General features: G+C 43.2%; 1 protein-coding gene across 1 annotated transcript in view; it reads left to right on the forward strand.

Moving 5' to 3' along the window:
* The first annotated feature begins 5,227 nt into the window (after positions 1–5,227).
* Positions 5,228–27,138, forward strand: part of SGK3 (serum/glucocorticoid regulated kinase family member 3) — an 86,795-nt gene continuing 64,884 nt past the window's right edge. Inside the window, exon 1 of the mRNA XM_088469345.1 lies at positions 5,228–5,493. The gene's annotated coding sequence lies outside the window, so the exon portion shown is untranslated. The remainder of the gene's footprint in view (positions 5,494–27,138) is intronic.

Consider the following 27,138-nt stretch of genomic DNA (forward strand, 5'->3'; position numbering starts at 1 on the left):
TGCAACCAGGCATTTCAACCCTGGTCTCGAGAAGATATGAACATGTGTTCAACCCTGCTTGTGATGCAGTGTGAACGGTTAACCCGGGTCGATGCGACCCGTGTCCCGTTCATTGCATAGGGAGAGCCGACGCTTGGAGATGAGATCGTCTCCAAGTGTCGGCTCATCACGTGATGCTGATGACGTCATCAATCCAGCATTAGTGCCAGTTCGGGCCGCCTGTCTGTAAGGGGTCTCAGCCGGGTCACACCCGGGATGGGTGCATGAACAAAATCCCGGGTGTGACCCGGCACACAGATGTAAAAGTGGTATAAGTCTTCCTGTGTCAGAAGCATGAACTTTCAGAAGCCATCAGCAGAAGGAGAATTAGCTGTAGAGTCACCAAGGGGCAAGTATTTCCTTAACACAGGGACCATGGCATCGTTCTCCTGATATTTGGAGGTAGAAGTATAATATTAAAAATAAATAAAATGTTTGCATGAACGTGTCCTGGAATCTTGCACCACCCCTGACCATTAGTTAAAAAGTAAATGACATAGCAATAAGTGGAGATGATTCTCAGGGGTATCAATGTTACCTCTGTCAATATTTTTTACTTCTTTCAAGCTGCACTTACTCCATGGTGAACGTAAAATGCAGGTCTGGACATGAGCACATATCTAAGTGTACAGGAGTGCATTCCCATTCCCATATTATTCTGCTGCAGATAGGTGAAACTGTTCAGTGGGATGGATTTTCCTTCCTATCTCTCCCATCAGAAGCCCAAGGGGTCTATTTACATAAGCAGTGTTAGAAGACAGAGTGAAAAGTGATAAGGTGCCAGCCAATCAGCTCCCAACTGTCATTTTTCAAACACAGCCTGTGAGATGGCAGTTAGGAGCTGATTGGCTGACACCTTACCACTTCTCACTCTGTCTCCTAACACTGCTTAGTAAATAGACCCCCAAATGACAAATTCCACAGCTCTACAACATAGATCAGAATGCTGCTGCTGCCAATGTAAGACAAAAAGCACGTCATACACCCTCAACCCTGTAGCAACTTCACAGGCTAGACCACTTATCTGTCAATTCTCAATCTTTTCACAGAATGGTTATAGTTATGGTCTTTTCCACCTTATTTTCTAATTATAATAATAACCAATCCTGAATTCTCAATTACATTTAATAAAAATATTCTTAACTCTAGTTAGAGTATCTATAATTGGTGCGGTCCAGGGGCGGCTCTCACCGCACACACTGCACCCATATAAATTATACTTAATTTTCCAGAGAACTGTGTCGACCGGTTCTGTAGACTTTAATCATCAGGGAAAATGGCGCAGAAGCAATATTTTCAGGTGATTTGCACATGCGCAGTAGAGTTGTCCCAGTGTGTGAGTGCCATGTTGACGGAGACCTGTGCATGCACAGTAGATTCTGGCACAAAGCCAGAGTTTACTGCACTGCCAGAGAGGAGGAGGCCTCTCTTAACCACTTAACTGACGTGGTCATATGGGATGCAAACGCAGCCAGCTGTGCTCGAGCTGACGAGGTGCCCCGCTGTGTTTTTGAAGAGGAAATTTGTTCTACACATGTGCAGAACGGATCTCCTCTGACTCCCCGGACTCTCCTGCAGACCAAGCAATTTCTGACCGGTTTTGCTGGAAAAATCGTCAGTTAAATGGTCCCTGCCTTAAGATTTTCTTTCCAACCATTCAACTAGTTGGCTGGTTGGAACAAAAATCTTGTAATGTATGGGAGCAAATGACAATCGACCATTTGCTCCTAAATGGCAGAAAACGGACACAAATGGTTGTTCAAGTTGATTAAATTTAACAGATTTAACCAAATTTGTCTGAACAACAGTTTTTTGTCCATTTGCCAGCGTTTGGGAGCAAATGGTTGATTGTAATTTGCTCCCATACCAGATTTTCGTTCCAACCAGCCAACTAGTTGGACAGGTAGGGAAAAATTTACTAAGCTGCGGGTTTTAAACCCCGGTGGTTTGATGGCGGGTTCTAAAGCCCGGCGGTTTAGTGGCACTTTGTGGTTTCTAAATTACACCAAAACCGCTGAGTAGTAATTTTAGCCCTAGCCCTGTTCTATTCTATTCTAAAATGTGTTTTGACGGCTGTTTTGAAGTGGTTTTGGCCTTACAAAATCTGCGGGTAGCAAAACCGCCACCAGACCGCCGGGGTTAGTACAGTAGTTTGCCTGGAAAATAAGTGGAAAAACCAGACAGTTATCCCACTAATAGTAGTGCCACAAACTTACTCTTCCCATCATTAAAGTATATTTGAACACTACTTTGCAACAAGTGCATTTTTTATCATTACAATTAAAAGCGACAATGAATACAAATGACAGATCTGATTTTCTGTATGCAGATGTAAAATCTTATTCCCCATGGAAAACTGTGAGGTGAATTTCCTTAAATGGCATGAAGAATAGGTGTGCGATCAAGAATGGGTACCAGATGCCGGCGCTATTTACCTTTGGGATGGTCAGGATGCTGGAGCTGGGATTCTGACAGGTGTCTGGATTCTGGTGCCAGCATTCCGACTGCTGGAATCCCAGCGATTGGGATATTGACCGCATCCGGTGCGTTTATGGTTAGTGTGCCGGATATATAAATGATTTGAGAGCTGTGAAAGTGCTTAATGTAATGGTTCCCAAACCCATGTAATATTTTTAGTGAACTATGTAAATAGATGGGTCCTTTCAGAAGACAAGGACACGTCGCGGTCACCTGTTTAACAGTCGGGAACATCCACTGACAAAAATGGCTGCTGTGCCGCGTTTTGTTCGTTCCGTCACTGCAATTCACTCAAGTACATGCTGCTATGTTTGCTTTCACGCACCCCGGGTTTTTTGAGCTTGTACCCACCCACAACTCCATCTTTCCCAAGTGTTGTGGTACCTGAGCAGGTGCAGATTGGGAATTTAAAATTACCCTGGAAAAAATTATGAAAGCGGCCCTACACGCGCCCAGAAAAGTGGGTGTGGCCGTGTGGCAAGGGGTGTGGCCTTGTGTGAAATGCCATGCCCGCAAGCCACTAGGGAGGGAAGGGGGAGATACTAAGCTCACTGCGTTGGGGAGGTCAGTGAGACGGTGGGGTTCACTGGGCTGAAGAAATGGGATACACTGGGATGGGGGGTTGTTTGTATGGGGGGGAGGGGGTCACTGGGCTTGAGGGATTTGAGCACTAACCTTTCTTATTGCTGTTTGAGTAGACAGCATGCCTGGCTTGGCACACCCACAGCAGCCGTGAGCTGCTCCTCTGCATCCATCTCTGAACCGGAAACCAGACGCTGCTGCTACTGTGACCTGGGAGATTACAGGCCCCGTCTGCAGGCGCATAGCTCCCTCCAGCCAATCATTGACTCCGTCGGCGCATACCCTGTAAGTGCCTCAGCGTCAGTGAAGAGTGGGCCGGGAGAGCCGAGCCACTGACAGACGATAGCAGGCAGCCTGGCTGTCATTCAAGTGATACGCTAATGAATAGAGCTGCTGCTGCTGCGCATGCCTACTACATTAAGAAAACAAACCACCAGTAGTGTTCAACCAGCCAGATTGGACAGATATCTGACAGAAAATTGTATAGTGGATGCCCAGCTCTAACGATCCAGGTTTTAAGGATATCCATGCTTAAGCACAGGTGATTTAATTAGTACCTCAGTCAGTTTGATTATGCCATCTGTGAACAAGCGTAGCTATCCTTAAAACCTGGACTGTTAAGCTGGGTACACACGTAAAGATTTTCTGTCCAACCATCCAACTAGTTGGTTGGAATGAAAATCTGGTAAGGTATGAAAGCAAATGACAATCAGCAATTGCTCCCAAACGCCGGAAAATGGACAAAAACTGTTGTATGAACAAATTGTTTAGATCACACATTTAACAAACTTTTTCATCTGTTTTCTGGCATTTAGGAGCAAATTGCTGATCATCAGTTACGCCCATACATTACCAGATTTTCATTCCAACCAAACAACTAGTTTGATGGTTGGACAGAAAATCTTTACATGTCTATGCAGCTTTAGAGTGCCTTGAGGATAAAGTTTGGGAAACGCTGGCTTAATGGGTATATTGCTAAATCAATGGGACAACAGAAAGACCAAATGAATGTGGAAGTTATTTTGGTCTGCTATTTACATTCTTCATGATTCAGCTTTTTACAACTTATGAGATATTTGACATTTGCAAACAAGGAAGTTGTGCTGAGACTATTGAAAGTCCCATTATTATTTTTGGTACTAATTATGTTTTACGTTGCCTGTTGAAATTTGGTCACCTTCTGTGTTAGGTTTTACGACCCATTAAAGAGATGTTTTCCGCCTTCTGCTAAAATTCTTAAAAATGACAATGTACTGTATATCAAGTCTATCAAGTAATGACACCACTCATCAGGTGCCAGTTTCTAATGAATTTGATAGGCTGCCTGTTGAGGTTAGATCAGTCCACAAAATGTCTGTGGCTACTGTGCATATACTGGCTCTTGGCCCCCACACACGGAGCGATATATTGGGCGATCTGACGGATTGGAACGATATCCCCGCTATATCGTTCCATGTGTGGGTATGATATCGGCCAGTTCGCGCTCCCGTGGGATCGTCCGTCCAGACCTTTCTGCTTGTTCAATTGATCTGGGGGGACGGCATATTGGGCAGTTGGGCACCAGATTGCTCCGTGTCAGATCGGCTGTCACATTGCTAGGTGCATATCATGTATGGGGGCCATGACAGCCACTTTACAACGTTTACTTTACACATTGCTGTAACTGCCTTATAATCTATGCACTTAAAAAATCACAATACTGTTCTCTAGATAGAAGTGTATGCAATGTATACAGAGATAGCATTACTGAACTGTATTGCACCCAAGGACAAACAATAATCAACTGCGTCCGATTATACATAATTAATTATTGTGCAGATGACTTAGTGGCAATTTTATGTTTTAGTGTTTATTATCCACTAATAAAGCGGTAGGTTGTTTATCACATATGTGGATGTTTTGAGTTCTAATTAACACAGCCTCTTGGGACTGTCTAGTCATCTTCTGGTCTGATGATACATGGCTATAAAACGCACAATTTAAGTTATGAAGACAGTAGTGTAGTGAAAGTCGAAATAAAGCATATAAATAATTTTTCTATTTATATATATATTTTTTTTTTTTTTCGTGGTAGTGAAAGAGTTAATTGGAATTCCTGTCTTTTTTTTTTTTTAAGCTGTGAAACTTCCTGGCGATGCAGAGAGGAGCTGTGATCAGTCACGAAAGTGGAGGGACTCGGACTTGCTACAGGCAGAGAGCTGTGCTCGCCTGGTATCTGATGTGATGATGGCTCAGCCAGTACTGGGGAGGAGCAGCACTGACACGTCACAGAGGGGACACTTGTAAACACAGCACTTCTAGCAGGCAAAGCTCAGGAAAAGGAAGAGAGAGTTCAAACTTCACACACAGTGACACAAGCAACAGGCTGACTGTCCTGGAGGTGCCCAGCTCTTGGTATGTACTGTAGCAGGCCCTTTTTTATGGCTTTACATGTGTGCATAGCTTGTCTTACCTGCTTCATTTACAACTTCACTAAGAGACTTCCAGCTGTGAGAGCTGCTTCTCTTGATCCTTTCTCAGACTAGTGTATGAAGGGAGGGAGATTTATTTATTGGTTATTTGATCCGTGGATTACAGCTAATAACACCCCCCCATCAACATCCACAATAACATTATGAGTATTAATGGGACAAATAGCTGATTATAGTTGGCTGCCTGTTGTATTGGGATAAAGCTTTTATGTGTTGAACACTCAGCAAAGTGTTGTGTACAAACTCATAACAAGTCTGGAAGAGAGAGGAGCACCCTCAGTAATTGCTGGTTTATATGTGATCATAATGTGGTTACATTGTAAATTAAGCAGAAAGATTACAGCGACCCCTTTATGTGTGTGGGTTTCGGCTGAGTAATGGTGTAAGCACTTCCTGCAGTTCCTGTCAAACATGTGATATAGATTTAGTGTTCAGGTTATGTGACCGGTAAACTCGGGAGGCATTTCTTCATATTTGGCCATCAGAATATAAAGAAGCTTAGAATTCAAATGGGATCACTGTGCAGCATTGTAGTGTTACGTCATTAGTATCTGTGCAGCATTGTAGTGTTACGCCATTACTATATGTGCAGCATTGTAGTGTTACACCATTACTATCTGTGCAGCACTGTAATGTTACGCCATTACTATCTGTAGAGCATTGTAGTGTAACACCATTACTATCTGTGCAGCATTGTAGTGTTACGCCATTACTATCTGTGCAGCACTATAGTGTTACACCATTACTATCCGTGCAGCACTATAGTGTTACACCATTACTATCCGTGCAGCATTGTAGTGTTACGCCATTACTGTCCGTGCAGCATTGTAGTGTTACGCCATTACTATCCGCGCAGCTTTGTAGTGTTACGCCATTACTATCTGCGCAGCACTGTAGTGTTATGCCATTACTATCTGCGCAGCACTGTAGTGTTACGCCATTACTATCTGCGCAGCACTGTAGTGTTACGCCATTACTATCTGCGCAGCACTGTAGTGTTACGCCATTACTATCTGCGCAGCACTGTAGTGTTACGCCATTACTATCTGCGCAGCACTGTAGTGTTACGCCATTACTATCTGCGCAGCACTGTAGTGTTACGCCATTACTATCTGCGCAGCACTGTAGTGTTACGCCATTACTATCTGTGCAGCACTGTAGTGCTACGCCATTACTATCTGTGCAGCATTGTAGTGTTACGCCATTACTATCTGTGCAGCATTGTAGTGTTACGCCATTACTATCTGTGCAGCATTGTAGTGTTACGCCATTACATTCATGGGAAAAAAATGTAAATGGTCAATAAAATTAAACCCTCCTGCAAGCCCATCAGACCTCCCACATATGCAGAGAGGCTCTGTCTGACTGGTCTGAAACCAGCGGATGAAGTGAAACTGGGGCTGAGGTGATTACTTGTCCCCAGGGGGGGGGGAGGTTAGATCAGAATATAGTGCACCAGCGGCTGGCTTATAAAAGTATCACAAATCTACCAACTGGCCGCAGCTGCAGGGGGGTGGGTTGGCTGGCCCTTTAAGCTTCGGGCCCTTGGGCAACTGCCCAAAAAGCCCAATGGAAGCGATGGCCCTGGGCCAAGGATGTTGCAGCATCTGAAATTATTGCAATAGTGTTGCATGGTCATGGTCACACCACTATCCCTCTGAAGCCGCTCAGCAATCCCTGGCCACACATAGACCCTACTACCGGAGAGCTCTATGCAGCCGGAGATAGGAGATAGTAGACAGCCAGGACGTACAGGAGGATCAGCATAGACTGGGACAGACAGCAGGGATCAGAGCAGGCCAGGATGGAGAGGAGTCGTCAGTGCAGGCCGGGACTGACACAGGCACAGCAGTCACCGCAGGTGACACTCAGCACATGCACCCCTGTACATGATATGAACACTGCCAATAATATAGGCACGAATCTCCGCCAGAGCTGATGAGGATCTGCTTCCTCCCTCACTGCAAAATCTGGTAGCCAGGCAGCAATATCTGGTAGACCTGGCCTCTGGGATTTGTCGAGCCCTGCCTTTATGCATGCACATGTATGCATTCAATGGTTTTCTACCAATGGTTAGTCGGGGACCTATAAAGGCAGAGATTGCATTGCACTTTTAACTATTTAACCAATATGAGATCCCATTAGTACACTATCCTATAAATGTAAGTGCAGTTTCGCCTGCTTAGTGGAATGGGGAGGTAATAACTATTTAACATATTTGCAGTGAAATGTCAGGTTAGCTAATAACAATGTATTTTACCTTTTGTGGTTCATATCAAATAATTTTCATTTTGCAGGCTAATGTTAATTTGAGTTACACGGTATTCATTCCTTACCACCCCCCCCTCAGACTATATTGTCGGAATGTTTTCTTTGACATGAATTCATGAAAGGCAGAGGCCGTTAACCATTTAATCTACTGTAACTTCATAAACTAGAAAAATAATAAGTTCCATTCCTGATGGCTCTAGAAGCAGCTGCAATGACACCACCCATGTCTGTGGGTAGGACACGTGGTCTTAGCCCTTTGACATTACTTTTAAGGTCCTTACGGTATGCTGAGGGGGATGCTGCCTGTTCTGTCATGACTCAGCAAGCAGTGGGCCTGGTGTTTCTGCCCATTTCTACAGATGTGGTTCCATGTTTTGCTGTGTTACAAAACGGTTGGTAAAACAAAACTTGTATGAGTTGTATTAACTGATTGTACTCCGTTCTATGTAAGATTGCAAAATGTCCATGTCATATTTAATACACAGATGTAAGCTGGTACATTGCTCAGTCTGCACTCTATAGGAATGCCTTTATGGCCCAAAGGGACACCTATTTTCTATAGTTTATTTTGATTTTGTTTCCTGTTTTATTACCATTGTGCAAGTTACCCCCAGTGCTGAACACTGACATCTGCACCCCTTTCCCGGAACTTATATTTCTCCTTGACAGACACTTGGCTTATTTATTAAGCTCTTTGAGTGCTATTGGAGAATAAACATTGTTATCTTAAATAATCTTGGTACACTGCAGAATTGTGAATGTCTTGTTGCTGTGGGTTACAGCATGTTTGTGCAATGTTATGCCTCAGTGTACATATATATAAAAGCATAGCGTTGTCTTGAGCACAGTAGAGGATATGGTATAGTATGTTCCCTCTCCTGGATATATATGTGTTTGGACATTCTGTCTGCATTGCCTTTTTAATTGTTAAGCTCTAGCAAGCTATCCCCTCTTGTTTAATGTACAGTGACGTGAAAAAGTTTTTGCCCCCTTCCTGATTGCTTCTATTTTTGTATATTTGTCACACTTATTTGTTTCAGATTTTCAAACAAAACTGACTATAATGCTGACCAGAGGTTCTCAAACTCTGGACCTCATTCAGAGTCTGTCGTATGCCTAACGACCGCAAAACTGAAAATGGAAGCAATTGCACGGCCGGTCGGTCGCAGCCAAAGTGACGCCCATACATGAACAATGCACCTCCTCTAGCTAGCGAGTGATAGCAGCTAGCGATCGAGTCAATCGTTGTCAGTCGCTGTCAGTTGCTGTATGTTAATTTTCTTCTGATGGTTGCGGCCGCTTGTGTTGTGTGCAAATTACATAAAAAATTAACAAAAAAACGCATAGAATAAGCCATCCCCATGAAATATATTTATTCTTATTATTCTCTAATGCAAACGCAACTGAATAAATTACAAGCCAATTAGCAGTGTTATTAGCAACAACAAACGATTATTAGCTGCTTGCATTGTGTGGCACAAAATAGAAACATCAAACATAACATCAGTCACATTCGATAGTATTGATTGTACTCTGGGGCTTGAGAGAGCACATACCCAACTTCAAGCTGTACGATCAGCCAGGCCTCTAACCTGCTCGCAGAGTGATGTTTTACTACTTTCGGCCTTCTATGTCGGTCGTAGCAGGAAATTTATGTACGTCCCGAAAACGGTGAGGAACGCCTGCGTTTTTAGACCACCACCCCCGTCAACACCCACAAACGGCCTTTCATGTCAATCAACTCTCGGAAGTCACTTCCTGCTCGTAAGCCGTACGATCGACAGCATTTTGGATCGCAAGGTCTCGTATGCACATGCGCATAACTAAGCGTACGCATGCGTGGTTTGGAAACATCGGATGCGTACGACCGAGCGGCCGCTTACGACCGACTCTGAATGAGGTCCTCTGTCCTCAGGACCCCACACAGGTCACGTTTTCCAGATCACCTAGCAGGTGTACAGGTGAATTCATTACTGACTGACTGACACTGGTGGACCTAAATTTTCACTTGTTATTCTGTAAGGAGACATGGAAAACATGCGCTGTTTGGGGTTCTGAGGACCGAGTTTGAGAACCTGTGCCCTAGACGATTTCTTGGATGATATGCCGGATTGGATCTACATATTTCCCAGATCATCTAATGTGTGTATGCACGGCCGACTGAGCAACCCAGCTGCCTACACCAAGAAGGTGCATGGTGCAAGCGAATGATATATCGGACGGTCGTTCACCGGATCGTGCAAGGTGTACCGTCCGCCCGAAATATTGTTCCATCGTAGCATCCAGTGTTGCTTGCCGGTACGACGATGGGGACCAGATTCGCACCGAGTTTCGCCAACCTCTATATGGGCCGTCTTGAAGATGAGCTCATTTGGGGTGGCGAATTCGCTGCGAATCTGGTCCTCTTCTGCCGATATATAGATGACATTTTTTATTTGGGAGGGTGATGAATCTTCTGTCTTAAGGTTTTTTGAATATTTGAACACTAACACTTATGGACTAACTTTCACTCACTCCTATCACCAGCACCATATTAATAATTTTTTGGACATCTCTTTGGATATTTTAGATAATCATGTCAATGTTTCTAGTTATAGAAAGTCTGTCGATGTCTGTAGCTTTATACCATACTCTAGCAACCATAAAAGAAAATGGCTGAATAATGTTCCTAAAAGCCAGTTATTTCGTATTCGTAGAAACTGTACATCCATTAACAAGTTTAAAGAACAAGCCTTGGTGCTGATCAAAGACTTCTCTGAGACACGCCACTGTGCCCCGGACCATAGAGTTCACAACTCTAGTGCTCCCGCATGTGCTTCTGCACTGCCGTCTAGTCCTCAGCATTTCCAGCCGCGAACCAGCCGGTCTCCACTCCAGGCTGTCATCGCATCCTCTTCTGGACCTACTCCATTCCGCGTTCGAGGGGTGAGCATGAGCCACTATTATTGAGAGTGGTCTATTTACCACCCAGACCTACCTACTGTCATACTTTTGGGGTACCCTACCATGATTTTTTTCTAATGGCCGCACACTGGTATTAACAACCGTTTACTTGTGGAAGCCCACTCCCTGCTTGCACGGAGCTTCAAGTAGCCATTCCTAATTATTTGGTAACATTGTTGCAGTTGTTACAGGACATTTGTTATTTATTCATCTATTGATTGTCGCAGAGACACGATTTTACTTGTTTACATCTTATTATATTTCACATTGTTGTATCAATATCATTGCAATCTTCTATTCTATAAAATGATTAATGAATACATTGTTTCTATGTGTTAATGTGTTTCTAGCGCCATTCCACCTATACCATTTTTATAGTTCCAGTGTTGCTTTGGCAGGTTGCCAAGTGTTTAACCGGGCTTAAGGACCCAATACACCTACCGACGTATTGTCCGATCCTTCAATAAGATCAAAAACATTGATGCGCCGGTCGGAAATGCCGACCGGCGGCCATTGATGTTCCCTGAGCCGTCGGAGGATCAGTGAAATAATACATGTTAAATTTTGCTGAAAAGTACGATCATACTTTGATCGTGATCTGCAAATCAGTGAAATTGAAGGAAACAGGTTATCCAACACATATATTACTGTGAAAAATTAACTGCCTCCCTAAACCTAATAACTGGTTCTGCCGCCATTAGCAGCAACAACTACAACCAAACACTTCCGATAACTGGAGATCATTCTATCACATCACTGTGGAACATTTGTGGCCCACTCTTCTTTGCAGAATTGCTTTAATTCAGCCACACTGGAGGTTTTTCTAGTATGCATGGCCTGTTTAAGGTCCTGCCACAGCATCTAAATTGGATTTAAGTAAGGACTTTGGACATTTCCGAAGGTCTTGGGTCCTGTTAGGCTTGGGGGTTGTCAATGGATGTGAGACCAGACATTATTTTCTTCTTGGTTAGCAGTGGATTTCACCTTACAACTCTCCCATGGATACCAATTGTGGAGGAATTTTGATAAGCTGGGAAGTTTCACCACAGTTTCAAGTTTTCTCCATTTGAAGATAGTAGCTCATTTGTGGTTTTCTAGAGTCCTAGAGCAGTAGGATGGCTTTGTAACCCTTTCCAGACTGAAATATTTCAATAACTTTCTTTCTCGGCTCCCCTGTGATGCTTGTTCAGACCTTGTAGCCGACTCCACATTGCTGGAAAGATTCTATTTTAGTGATGTTTAGATTCAACTGGGCTGGCAGTAACCAAGCCCGATTGTGTCTAGTCCAGAGGTTCACTAAGAGCTCCCCAACAGTCCAGGTTTTAGAGCTATCCATGGTTGAGCACAGGTGGTTAAATCAAATTTACTAAGTAACCTGTGGTCAAGCATGGATATCCTTAAATCCTGGACTGTTGGGGTGCCTTGAGGACCGAGTTTGGGAACCTTTAGTGTAGTCTGATTGAACCCAGTTATTAATTCAGTTTGGTTCATTGGTTGAATGAGTAAATGTCCCCATACACAGTGATGCAATTAGGGTATTTTGGAGCCCAGGGCAAATTTAAAAAACAGAGGATAGGGTTAGGCACCCCTAGGGGGGAGGGTTAGGGTTGGCACCGCCGGGGGTAGGTTAGGGTTAGGCACCCCCCCGGGAGGTTTAGAGTGCGGGACGGGGGGGTTAGGTTTAGGCATCCCCGGGGAGGACTTAGGGTTAGGCACCACCCCGGGAGTTTAAGGGTTAGGCACCACTAAGGGAGGGTTAGGGCACATACCAGCCGGTGTCGGGATCTCCTCCTGTCGGGCTTCTCTTGTCGGGATTTCATACCGATCCCAATTAAATTACTATTACAGTAATAACTGTACTTTGTGTTTACATAGGGTGTCTTTGTATTGTATTAAATTTTGTTTGAAGATCTTTGAAATTGTGAGAAATATGTAAAAAAGGAAATCAGGAAGTAGGCAGAAACTTTTTCACATCACTGTTCATTTGTGTATTGTTTCCATGGCTTGTTCTACCTGCCTCTTCTACTTTTATAATGATACGGAACATGCAGACACTGTATAAATTAAGGCTAACAATAGTATAAATAAAATCATAGTAAGGGAATTTCTGCTTATGGTTTGTTTTTTGTTTTTTTTTCTTTTAAAGGTGTCTTTTTTTGGACAACTCCCCTTCCATTTTACCTGCCCAGTTGTGACTCTTCTAAGGGACTCTGGGAACAATATCGCACTGCAGCTTACACTGAGGGAGGACTGGACCCATCCTGCCCTCTTCAATATAGCTTAATAGGATTCTTATATTCAGCTTTATTGAATAGAACTAGACGGATTCAGCTTCCCTATCGTGCACGTTATAGCACCAGTTACAGGTGACCGGCATTTGTGTAAGAGGAGGCAAGTCATACAAGATGGAGAAACCCTCAGATTTTTAAATAAGATTGATGTTCCTACCCAAGATCTATATTTTAACAAGCCAAAAGTATATATCCCTTAGGAACTTAGGAAAGTTAAACCATTTAATGGTAGATGTCAGAGCTAACGAGTAACTCGGCTCATTTTGTGGAGAAAAAAACTTTAGTTTGACCTCTAACCAAACAAAATAAAATCGGTGTTTGATCATAAAGGTAAAATATAGAATGAAACCTACAAAATGCTTCTACTGGGAGAAGACATATGCCAGGAAATATGAATCATGTCTTGGTTTCTATATATAACACAGCATTTTGCTGTAGCTTAAGTGCTTACCCTTGTAGTGTTTTCTCAAAATGCATTGCAGCTGGAGAAAACCACCAGACTATAGAGCAGCCTAGTGATCCCTTAATATCTAAGCCGTGTCACTTAGCTGTCCACATGGACATCAATGAATAACTTAGCTTGCAGGTTACCATGAGAAAATGTTAGCAGAATTTTCTCGCAGTCTCCTTTTGAGCTGCACAGGTCATTGCTGTGTGGACAGCATTGCTAGCACACCATGTATACCCATAGATCATAGATCAACTCCTCTGTGGACATTAGGACCAAATGAAATGCATACCAATACTATTTTAAACTATGGACCAATGAAGTTTGCAACTTAGCATATAGAATTATAACTGTTCCTATATGCAAATGTTATTTGTAAATATCAATCTAGATTGCATTCATTATTTGTTGTTTGGCATTGCCAGCCATTGAGGGTATTTACTAGTATTACTCAGTTGCAAATCTGGTGTCAGAGACTGTTTGTTGTGGACAATAAGGTAAACTTAAGTCCAGTAATAAACAAACTAATATATGTGGCAGGAGGGAACTGTAGTGAGTGGGAATAAATGAATGTCCAGAACTGTGACGAGGTGATTGAGGTGAATCCAGATAGACTGTAAGAGTGAAGTGGATATCCTGGTATGCTGAATAGTGGCTGAGAGGGATATTCGGAAATGCTGTGATGATAGCTGAAAGGGAAATCCGGTAATGCTGTGATGATGGCTGAAAGGAGAATCCGGTAATGCTGTGATGGTGGCTGCCCAGGAATGGGTTAACTGAGGAGACAGGTTTCAGGCAGGAGTTGGTCTGGTGGAAGTGCCAGGCTGATCTCCAGCTGAGTGCGAGGCAAGGCAGAGCGGTGCAGGCTATGCAGGGAGCCAGAGGCTGACAAGGAGCTAGGACAAGCATCGGAGCACAAGTCTAAGGTACAGAGAACTCTCTTTCACATAGCTGACGCTGTGAACACGTTGCACTGGCAACTACAGGGCGCTCCTAAACACCCTTAAGTACCCAGTAATGGAACGTGATAGGCCAGAGAGAGCAGGTGATCCACAGACGATTGACCTGCTATGTCACATGGCCAAAGACAACATGGTGGCACCCAGACAGCCGTGACGCCACTAGACTTACCCTTGTCAGGATGGCCCAACTTTGGCAGACCTCTGTGTACACGCAATGGTCGTGACATATAGCCTCCATCATTGCAATCAATCAGAAAGGTGCTTGTATCTATTACAAGTTAGACCATGGCAACACATGTCTAATTGGTTGTTTTGGTTTTATTGCACTTTGGCACTTTTTTTAAGCATTGTAACTTATTAACCACACAGTTGCCAGGCATGAAAGTGATTTTACTTCACAGGGTTTACTAGGACTTATAGTTCCCCTGCAGCTGGAAAACTGCAGGACATCTACCTTTATAATATACAGTTAACTTAAGAAGAGCCAAATGTAGTTGAGGATTATGAATTGCACACCAGGCGATTACATTAAAGATGGTTATGGTATAAAAGATCGAGAGTAAAAAGGTTGACAATGTCTATATAGACACCAGATGTGAGATAGTCAATTGGTCGACAGGGACAAAATGTTGACACACTAAATGTCAACATGGTCATAAGGTCAACACACAAATGGTTGACACTTTTTTTTTATTTTTTTAGCTCTAATCTTAGCCCTAACACTACTCTTAGTGTCTAACCCTCACCGTCAGGGTAGGTGCCTAATTCTAACCAACCCTAACTATAATAAATGAAGAAAAAAAAATAAAAAATACGTCGACCATTTCATTGTTGAACCTTTGACCCTGTTGACCATTTGTACCTGCGACCATCTTATGTCTACCTTTAGTGTGTTGACCTTTTGTGCCTGTCGACCTATTGACTGTCCAACATGGGGTGTCTATCTAGACATAGTCAACCTTTTTACTGTCTATTTATAGATTAGTTTTATTAGGTAAATTATTACTGACAGCATGAGTCGTCTTGCTTCAAAATAACCCATACAACACTGGGAACTGTGAGTAGCTGCCTCAAAATTGATGTTGCTGTAAGTAAACCAACTCATGTTTTATGGATAATCTAAGTGCGATAATAAAATGTTCTTAATCTGACGTCTGTTTTCTGCTTGTTCTTTCCTCTGCTGGCCCTGATAACTATGTTGCAGCAGCTGAGCTGAAAGCACTTGCAGTAATAAATTTCCAGTTTCACATTGACGTCCAGTTGTGTGACATGTTAGTATTTTATGCTCTGATGTTGCTATTGTCCTTTTATCTTTGAAGAGGAGCAGCTTTTGTCTATGGCCAGAGATGGTAATATCGTTCTATACAAAGAAGGCCAAACATCCCTATATAAACTATACTGGTATTTCACAAAATCAATCAAGGATCTGTGAAGAGGGCTGAAAAAGAATTGTTCAAGCCTTGTAATCAATGTTTCTACCCTCTTCCCAAATAATAGTATGCTAATTATATTTAAATTACTACACTAAAGTTGATCTTTTTGTCTACTTTGTAAGGTCCATTGATGCCCCAAAATCGCCATTTTCATAGAAGAACCATGAAGGTACAAAGGCCAGTAAATGGCAACGCTGGTTAGATATGGGTCACTCTAGATCAAATTATAGCTATAATGTTGGGTCTGGCAGTGTATGTGAACATCGAAAGCTGGTAGGAACGTTGTACTTTTTGTTAATTAGCAATGGACAAGTTGGGTTGCTAAGTGCGTCTGTGTAGAAAACATTTGTTCACATGCAGACAGGTAATGCTGAGCTTTCTGCTCTGAAAACTGCCTGCTGTGGTATTCTAATACTATGATTTGGCTACAGCTTGGTCTGGGATTGTGGTGTTCTAATACTATGATTTGGCTACAGGTTGGTCTGGGATTGTGGTGTTCTAATACTATGATTTGACTACAGGTTGGTCTAGGATTGTGGTTTTCTAATAGGGATGTAGTTATGAAACTCAATACCGACAGCTGAATCCCGACAAGGGACTTAAGACAGACGTCGAAATACAGAGGCCTATCTTAATTTTCGACGCCTATCTTAATCCCGACGCCGGAACACAGAAGGACGCCAGCCCGAAGGAGGTACGCCCGGGGCGCCCTTAAAGGGGGGGAGGGTTAAGTTTCAGCTGCCGGGACTTCATACTCATTCCTTTCTAATACTATGATTGGCTACAAGTTGGTCTGGAATTGTGGTGTTCTATTCTTAAAACCTGTTTTAAGCTAGCCATACACCAGACCAACTTTTTCTCCAACCATCCAACTAGCTGGTTGGTCGGAATGAAAACCTTGCAATGCATGGGAGCAAATGACAATCAGCCATTTGCTCCCAAACACCGGAAAAACGGAGGAAAGCTGTTGTTCAGACAAGTTTTTTTTAAATCAAACAGATGTAACCAACTTGCCTGAACAATGTCTTTCATGTTTTCTGGTGTTTGGGAGCAAATGGCTGATTGTCATTTGCTCTCATTCATTACCGGATTTTCATTCCAACCAACCAACTAGTTGGATGAAGTTAGCAATTCCTGAGTAAGGTCAGTCCTTGTGCAAGTGTGTGCGAGGCTGCGATGGTACTCAATTGTACCGATGGTTTTGCTAAACATTACGGATGTTTGTAAGGTGGGCGTACTTATGTAATTCTGCGATGGCATAGCGATCACAATGCATTAGCATACTATTGTAGTGAAACTGCGTGCGTAATAGCAATTGCAATCGCATTTGCGATCGGTAGTGAATCAGGCCCAATGTTATTTATCTGTTTCCAGCTGAGTTCAGTTAGGGCAGAAAATATGACCAGATTAAGGGGCCTATTTAACATGCCCATTTTTCATACAATTCTGCAACAACAGCAGTTTTTGCATAATTATAGATACCCCACTAACAGCCTAAAGAAATTTCCTGCAGACTATAGTCTGACTTACAGGCTGCCTCCAGTAAAATCCGCCACCCCGAAGGGACTGCCTAGAAGTGTCTTCCCATATGAAGTGCTCCCTGTGAATCACATCATGCACAGGCAATTCCACGTTGATGTGTTTTGGTTTTTTCCCGTCTGAGGCTGCCAGTCTGGTCTGTGATAACAAAGCTTCCCATGGGAAGCCACAACCCTGCTATCATGGCTATTACCGGCTTCTCAGGGCTTCCGCCAATGCAATCCCGAGAAGCCGTCCATCATGTTAATTTGCGCACATGCGTGTGATTGCGATTCTGTAATTAGACACCCCGGCTGGCAAAGGCGCAGCTGAGTCTGACTCCTATGTACCAAACTCTGAAAGCTAAGGTTTTTCAAGTTTGGTCCCATTGGTTTACGCCATCCTCAGCTGATGTAAACCGCTTTATACCTATGGAACAAATCTCAATGCAGCAGTACCTTACCATCCCTCTCCTGCAGCCTCCGGCCGGCTCCTAACTCTAACACTGCACATGCACATTGTCAGATTGTCAGGAAGAGTTTTTCAAAAAATGTAAAGACTTTTCTGCTATCCTGGGGATGTATCTTGCTGAGACAGCAGTTATCGCTACCTCAGTTACAGATAGTACATAGCTGGGACATTTTTGTAAAATACCAAAAAGTCAGTTGCGATTATTAATTCGCCCTAAAACTGTATATATCATCCTCAAGTGTGGGATCACAAGGGGATAGAGAGTATTTTGTGATCTTCTGTACTAAGGGCCTGATTCAGCAAGGATCGCAGTTGCTAATACGCACGCAGTCTGACGATTATTTTGCACTGCGTATGCATCACAGTGCGCAAACCAGACGCTGCGATCAGAACTGCGATCTCAGTGGCGACGCAGACCATCGCAGAGTGATTGAAAGGAAGTGCCGTTTGTGGGTGGTGACGGAGGGGTGGTTGGGCAAACGCAGGTATGCCAGTGTGTTTCAACGGCGTTGCATTGGCGTGCATAAATTAGCCACTGCGATACCATACCCAGCCTGAGGCCTCATAGCGTGCGCTGAAGTAACTGTGCGTATGGGTCCGATGTTACCGATTATTTCTATGTTGCCAAAGTATACGGATGTGAGTAAGGAGAAGTGGGCGTCCTCATCCTAAGGCTGCGATCGCAATACAAATGCAAACATTTACATATCACCGCTGATATTAGCAACTGCGTTGCGTGCGTATAAGCAGAATAGCGATCCGTGCTGAATCAGGCCCTAAGTCCATCTGGGCTAGGAAATGTCCTGTATTACCATTGCTGTAACATTTAACTCTGTTCAGTTGTTTAGAAGAAAAGCATCTCTCAAAACTGATATTCCCCTGGCGTCATGTTCAGAAGTTTTATGAATCATTGAAGGCCTATTTCCAAAATGATTCCATGATTTGTTCAGTGTTTATGATTGTAGTATTTGTGTGCTGCAAATTAAAGAGATGCACCAAGCGTGCCAATAGTTCCCCAGCTCTGTTTCTCCATGAAAAGTATGAGCTTGGTATTAAAGCTTTGGGCATGTTCATTCAGTAGGGTCTTTTAAGGTTTAGTTTGCTTTTGTGTCGTCATTTGGATTTTGGAAATGTTCATTCAGAGCCGGACGCTATTTGCGCTCGCTCGTTCAGAAAAAAGGGGTGGCTATTCAAATGAACCGTTCGCTCTTTGCGGTCTGTTCACGCCTCTAGGTCTGCACGAGCGTACAAAACATGCGGTCGTTTTTTGGAAAACTACGCCCCCTGGCCGCTTGCATCCTACGTCATGTCTGCTATTTATTAGATTAATCGAGTACATCGACCAGCGTATGAACTGCTCGCTATTCTTGTGGTTGGTTTTTCCTACCGCAATCTTGCGAGCAGTTCTGACTATAAATCAACCAAGTGACGTGGTCAATGACGCTGCTGTATTAATTATGCACACCCATGAAACGCCCGTTTTGACCTTTAAGCACGCCTGCGTTCTGATCTCCACTCCCCGTTTTCAAGCACCTTCCCCTGTTACCACCCACATACGTCTCCTCCTGTCACTCAAAATAGCAGGCATTCGCTATTTAGCGAACAAACGATTTTTGGCCGCACTGACTGGTTCGCGCATGCGTATTACGATCCGTACGCATGCGCAGTTGTGCAAACATCGCTCGGAGTGAACAAGCGGCCGCTTACGATCGGCTCTGAATCAGGCCCAATGTTAGCTGGGCATACATTTCTGCTAGCTTAAAACGTAATTCTATCAGATCTGAAATTATATGTTCTCTCATGGCATATTTAGAAGCTTGCTAGACACGAATGTTGTCAATGTGGTGACTTTCTCGTCTACGTAATTTTATCAACATTGTTTGTATTTGTTATGGCAATTTCGAGTTTTACGTAATGAAAACAGACAATTGGTTAGATACACGGGTAACTTGGGGAGGATAGTTATCCAGATAGGAGCACGATATGAGACCACTGTTTTCAATCTTAGGGCCTGATTCATTAAGCATCGCAACAGCGCTAGCAGTGCACGTGCGTGAAGGCACTAGTGCGATCGCACTGCGATCACAGAGACCATGCAGACCCATCGCAGAGTGATTAACAGGCAGTGAGCGTTTGGTGGTTGTGACATGGGGGTGGTCGGAGAAATGCAGGTGAGCCTGGTCGTTTGAACGCCGTTGCATGGGCATGCATAAATTAGCCTCTGCGATTGCATACGCAGCTTCAGTACTCACTGCATGCAATGAAGATAGCAATTGCTAAGTAAGGTCAGGGCTGCTGTAATTCTGCATAAGGTACCTATGGTACTCGATGTTACCGATGTTTGTGATGGTTTACAAAGTATTACATATGTGAGATTGCGGTAGTGGGATGGTAGTGGGCGTCTCTATGCTAGCAGTGCGCCGGCATTGCGATTGGAATCATTAGCATATTTTCGCAGAACTATGTGTAATTACGGAGCTGTGATCGCTATAAGGAAGCGAGCCCTTAGCTTGGTCTGTTCTGTGGAATACATATGTAGACGCAAGCCAACATTGTTTCCTAATCATTTGATTTATAAGCTAATATTAGCCAGAGGTGTATGAGAAAATGTATTTGAAGTCTTTTATGAATTTCTCTAAAACTGAGTTGAAAATAAATGTGCTATAATCTGTATGGCATGCTCGCTGTATATAAATATAACGTGTATAGGGTTCTGAAGTAGGATGCTAGAGACCGCATACTGAAAGACAATTGCACAGCTTATATATAGTAGTCGCAGGAATGGGGCTGTGCTGCCCTTTTTCATCTCTCCGGGGGCGAGGCCAGTATCCCCGGAGATGCTGGGCTGCCCCCCAGGCACTCCCCACACAGTGAAGAGATGCCGTACGATTTCCCCCCCCACTGCGGGACACTGCGGCCTGTGGGTGGGATGGCGGGACATTACCTGAATAGCAGACCTGTCCCCGCCAGAAGCGGGACAGTTGGGAGGTATGTATATATGTGTGTATATATAATGTAAATCTCTTTACTGACCCCTATTAGTCCTGGGGGAAAAATGTTAGTAATTTTTTCTTGTCTAGACTAACCCCTCCCTTGCATGCACCTGCAATGGTATTATAAATTGATTTGACCACCATTTTGTGTGTATTGGGTGGGTACATACCTGCACGATATCGGCCCGATATTGCCAAATCGGAACAACAATTCGGGCATATCATGCAGTGTGCATGCCCGTTTTGCGTGCTCCCATGGTCACATGCGTTATCGTGTGTTTGGCTCACACGATATCTCATGCAGCGCCATACATATTAATGAAGGACGGAACAAGTAATCGTTCTGTCGTTCATTAAATCATGCAGTGTGTACCGCCAATCATGCAAAGTCATGGGTGAAGGCAATCACCCTCAACATCGGCACGATTGCCGGTCATTTAGGTGTGTACCCACCCTTAGTGTGTAGATTGAGAGCATGTGTCTGTGTAGCAGACTGACTTTGTCTGGCAACATGACCAGGGTTCTCCCCAGGCTGTTTTTTACGGGTGCACCATCCGGCAAGAACCAGCCTACCACCCGGCACTTTGGGAGCCTGCAAGTGGGGACAGTATCTGGGAGCTGTGTAAAAAGGACCAGATCCTACAGACTTTACAGCTTTTTCATAATCAGACGACTGGGCCTCTAATAATAAGAGGAGAATTAATATAGAAAATGTTATTTCAAGTTTAAATCATTATTATAAGGTCAGGGTTTAAAAATGTTTTATTATTGCGTAGGCCCCCACCCGGCAACTTTTTGATGCCACCCGGCTGGAAAAAATTTCTGGGGAGAACACTGATAACGATGTGTTTTGTGTTCTCCTCCTACTGCTTCCCCTTGACATGTGAAGAGCTTTACATCTGTGGCAACCATACTTGCTTTCTTTTCATAAAGGCATTGAAAATAGTGATCTGTAATGGTGGCCATACACGGTGCGATGCACCGTGTAGGGCAACTGCCGATCCGCCGGCAGATGGATCGTGCTGTCCCCGCTGACAATCGCGTGGTCCCCGCTGACCGCACGATATGCCGGCTGCCCCCCCTCCACCATCTGAATGGGATCGTACATCGCATCCCAGATCATATGAACCTGCGGGAAGATCTGGGGATGCGATTTACGATCCGATGGGAGCGCGCAGCACGATATCAGGTACGATATCATGCCCATACACTGCACGATATAGCACCTATATTGTGCCGATCCGTCGGATCGGCACATATATCGTGCTGCGTATGGCCACCTTAAACCTTAAGACTACTATCGGCTGCATGTTTCTTTACTTGTTTAAAAAAAAAAAAAAGGAGACTCTTGTATTTGGGTTTGCTATTTAAACAATAATTTGGAATGAATCATCACAGACCAGAGAATTCCATTTACTTGTCAACATCCAACATCTTGTCAAACTCAGAACAGCCTGTTTTCATGGGTCAATGACCTTCAGGCAAAAGGGATCTGGCTATTGAGCTATGGATGTGGTCATGTACAATGTGGCATGTATGAGAGATTGTGGTTGTCCCCATTTTTCTCTCAGTTCTTGAGGATGCTATTTAGCACAAATTAAAAACAAACAAAAACATTTTAAATCTCTGTAGAGTTGCAGTTTATTGTTGCATCTAATTTAGATGGTTTTGAAAATACCCTGTTTCATCCGTTACAGAATACATGTTAGAAGTTAGATTTTCCTATGTCAGAATTCACCAGTCAATCCTACAGTAAACTATGGGCTGACTAGTTTCAGTCTGTGTTTTAACTTTATGCTATGAATTTATATTTCTTCATTTTTAAGGAAATTTAAAAAAAGCCTTTGTTCTCGGTATGACAGCTATGTTATGCTTTGTTGCTAAAATGGCATCAGCCTTTGTTCAAAGACTGGCATTAATTTGCTGGAAAACAAAGACCCTCTTTAAAACAAATTTTGTCTTAGCTTTGCCAAGAATCCACAAATTATTCAACATTAATCTGAGAAGAGAGACATGCTTGTAGATATATTCAAGTAGGGCAGTGTCCTTTGCATTTAGGAAAGAAAGTTTATTTTGCTTTAATGTCTTGTACTTTTTAAATAATTTTTATGAGTTAGGAAAGCTTTTTCATAGAGAATGGGAATGTCGTATTAAGGAAACTTCTTATAAAAGTATGCGCACTTTAATGTAATTTATAATCTTACAGTACACTCATCACATTACCTAAAACCGTACTGACTCACATCATACATGGAGGCGTAGCAATTATATAAATAGCTGATGTGTTAAACTAATCGTAGAGAGTGAGACCTCCCACAATTGAAAATGACTATACAACAAATTCTATTTACTACTGAGCTAAGTGATCGACGACAAATAACTGAAGTGTTTAATCTAACTAAATCTGTCGGTGACGCTCTCTCTAGCCTCCTTATAAACTATCCCTCGTTAGGAGAGGGGTGCTTCTCTATTTAACATCATTCTGATTCAGCAGAGTGTGAGTAACAGACTTGCTAGCTTGCTCCATAGAAATCTGGCATGTAAACAGTTGGATTCAACCATAGGATCAGCCATGTCACAGCAGTAGAACTTCATAATATCAGTTAATTTATTTCAACCCAATCCCATCGGAGCACTCTACTAAATATGTTGGAGGTGTCTTCAGTTGTCTGTAAAATAAAGTGGGCAATTAATACTCTATTTTAAATGCTACTATTTAATAGAGTTGCAGTGGGAAGTAGGGATAACACTGATTGGATTCAATTCGATGCGAATTGAATAACGCCAGGAAGGAGCTTCCGGAGCTATTCAATTCAGCGCGCTGTTAAGCCCGACTACAGATTTCTTCACGCACCCTTCCTGGGGTGCGAGCAGAAATCCGACAAAACTCCTGGCGCGATGCTGTTTTCTGCCCTTAGCACGGCGCAAACAGCATCGCACCAGGCAGTTAAGTCGGGGAATGCTGGTTCTCGCGACTAAAAACGATGTTTAAGGCGCGAGAACGACCATTCTCTGACATAACAGCACGCTGAATTGAATAGCTCAGGCCGATCCTTCCCAGCGCTATTCAATTCGCATTGAATTGAATCGTGTCCAATGTGTTTTAGCTTCATGCTTCCAAATAAATATGTATGTTGGGCTCAGTGGTTCTTTAGGTGTGTTTGTGTGTCTGTGTTTATTAAGTCTTCCATAATGCAACTAATATGTAAGCATTTGAGATATTATAACTGTCTAATGTATTAGTCCTGGATTTCTGTAGAATGACAGCTGAAATTTCTGAATGTGTCATGCAGTACTTTTTTGGCGGTTGTTTACTGTGTTGTATAGATTATGAGTTGTGCATGTTGCCTAGTTCCCTGACAAGGGAGAAGGGAAGTAGACTGATCTACTTCCTCCAACCTGTTTTCAGTGTGTGTCAACCTCTTGTTTAAACAAAATATTAAGTCACCCATAGTTTTATTATTTTCACCATACTTAACTTAACCTTAACATCTAAAATAACGACACTGACAACTGAATAGATTTGCAATAAAGAGGTCGCAGCCAAATTTATTTAATTTGATTGTAATTGATCTGTAATAGCATCGAGCATAGTGGTGAAAAAAAGCAGTGCTAACTCGGCTACAGCTTATAAGCGGAATGTATTACTGAGAAGGAGGTGGAGAGTCCACCCCCAAGTGCGAGCTATCTCGAGTAGTACCATCTCCCCTTAATCTAGCAAAGTGCTGATCCCTCCATAAAATGGAGACCTGGTCCTCCTCAAAGGGGGGATGCTAGCCAAGTTCAGCTGCACTAAATTGAGCCGCCGAGGACCACTGCTTTCCGCCAGCTGCGCCTCACCTGTTGGAAAAAAACAAAGAATAACATTCCAACGAATAACATCGGCCCAAGCCGATTCAAATTGCAGGGTGGGTGGGTGGGATCACAACTGGAAAAGAGGAAGCTGACTCCTCCCAGTGCACTGATAACTCTAAACAGAGCCCGCCTAAACAGGTCCCTGATAGGCTGTCAAACTCTGACTCAATACAAATACCAATAACATGACTGCAACCAAAAACCCAGTTCTAACCAGTACTGCTACAATAAAAAACAGGGTGCTTATCTCTGCTTATACTAGCATTCGCATGCTTTAAGCAGGTGGTTTTAAGTGTGTGTGTCAAAACAAATAAATATATACTAGCTGAAGTACCCGGCATTGCCCGGGTTTAAATTTTCAAGTTATTAAGTTTAGTATCCTTTGTGAAGGTTTCATCCAAATCCATCCAGTGGAAGGCCCAGAACAGGCTACCCGCGTCAAAGTTCTGCCCGGCGTACACAAACTGGAGTGCTGTTTATTTCAGAAGGAGTGCCGGCGCATTGCATCATACTAAATAAATATATTCTACCAAGAGCACTAAGACAGGCTAATTTGTTGGTAATGAAATTATGTTTATGATTGCCAATCAATCTGTAATGAAGCAGCTGTCCTCAGGCGAAGTCCCTCTGCCAATAGATACTAAAAGTAGGTTTCTATAAATATAGGTTCTGAGGAGCTCTTATTTATTAATGTTATCTTTTAACCCAACTTACAATGATATATAACTGGTACCAATATGGAATTAAACAGTGGTGTAACTATAAATTTTGCTCCCCCATGCCAAAAAAGTTTCAGGCGTCCCCCTTGCCCAAAGATCAAACACACCCAAAGACGACGTTTAAGGTGTGTGGTTACATGATACAGCAACGTGCCTTACACATTATGACACACTAAGTAATGACACTTATAACACAGTGTGCCACACCGGAATGCCCCTTACAACACATTATGCCACACCGGAATGCCCATTACAACACATTATGCCACACAGCAATGCCCCTTACACATTCCACACAATAATGCCACGTATAACACATAATGACATACAGTAAAGCCCTTATAACAAATGTATGCCATGCTGTAATGCCCCTATTTCACATTATGCCACACTGTAATGCCACATACAACACATTATGCCACACAGTAATGCCACATACAACACATTATGCCACACAGTAATGCCCCTAATAGCACATTGTGCACACAGTAATGCCAAATACACATTATGCCAAACAGTAATGCCCATTACATCCCACCCTGACAGATCTACTTCACCAACCCTCCTCTCTGCTCCTGCCAGTCTGTCACCTCAGCTCAAGACAGGTTGCACAGTTTTTATGTCCGTGTAGAACCAGATTATTGGGAACATAGTTTATAACCTGTAAACTGTGTGTATCAAGTTAGTGCCCCCTGTAGTTGTGCCCCCTATACTAGTGCCCCTTATGCAATGTCCCCTGTAGTAGTGCCCATTATGCAGGGCCCCCTGTAGTTGTGCCCATTAAAGTAGTGCCCCCTGTAGTTGTGCCCATATGCAGTGCCCCTTGCAGTTGTGCCCCCTGTAGTTGTGCCTCTTCTAGTAGTACCCCTGTAGTTATGCCCATTTTAGCAGTGCCCCCCTGTAGTTGTGCCCAGTAGTTGCCCCCTTGTAGTTGCCCTCAGTAGTGAGCCCCTTGTAGTTGCCCCAGTAGTGAGCCCCCTGTAGTTGTCCCCAGTAGTGAGCCCCCTGTAGTTGCACCTAGTTGATCCCAGTAGTGAGCCCCCTGTAGTTGCTCTCCCCCCGCGCGCACACAAACACACACAAAAACAAAAACCCACTTACCTTTATCCCTGCTCCAGTGCTGCTGCCGTCCATACTCCGGTGTCCGCTCCTCGGCACTATGGGAGTGACGTCAATGAAAGCATTTAAACAATCAAACTGTTGGGTGACTGAACACTGTTTTAGTTCTGCTTGGGTAAATCCCATTTCATGCTTCCTAGTTCCATTTTACTTTCACATCCACAAAGAACACATTCCCCACTAATGGTGAGGGCATGAATGAAATAGAATCCTGTGTACCTTCCAGTCTGATGGTCACTAATGGACCTAAGTGCCAGTGTGTGAAGGCTTTGGCTCTCCTCATTAGATCATGATTTCATGTTTGATTAAATCCCAAACTGATCAGTTCTTCATAAATATATATCTGAGAATGACCACAAAGGGTAATATTTACTGCTGGCCTTTTACATTTGAGGTACGTATCACCTTTAACAACTTATCTTTCCACATTGTAAAAAAATATATAGATATCGCTAGGTAATTTTGTTCCCTGTTTTGTACTCTTCATAAACATACATAGAGGCGGTTACAGGTGTCTGGAATTCTCTCTTGATATAAAAATTATT

This window comes from Taudactylus pleione, unplaced genomic scaffold, assembly GCF_031769625.1.
Source record: "Taudactylus pleione unplaced genomic scaffold, aTauple2 ptg000090l, whole genome shotgun sequence".
Lineage (NCBI taxonomy): Eukaryota > Metazoa > Chordata > Amphibia > Anura > Myobatrachidae > Taudactylus > Taudactylus pleione.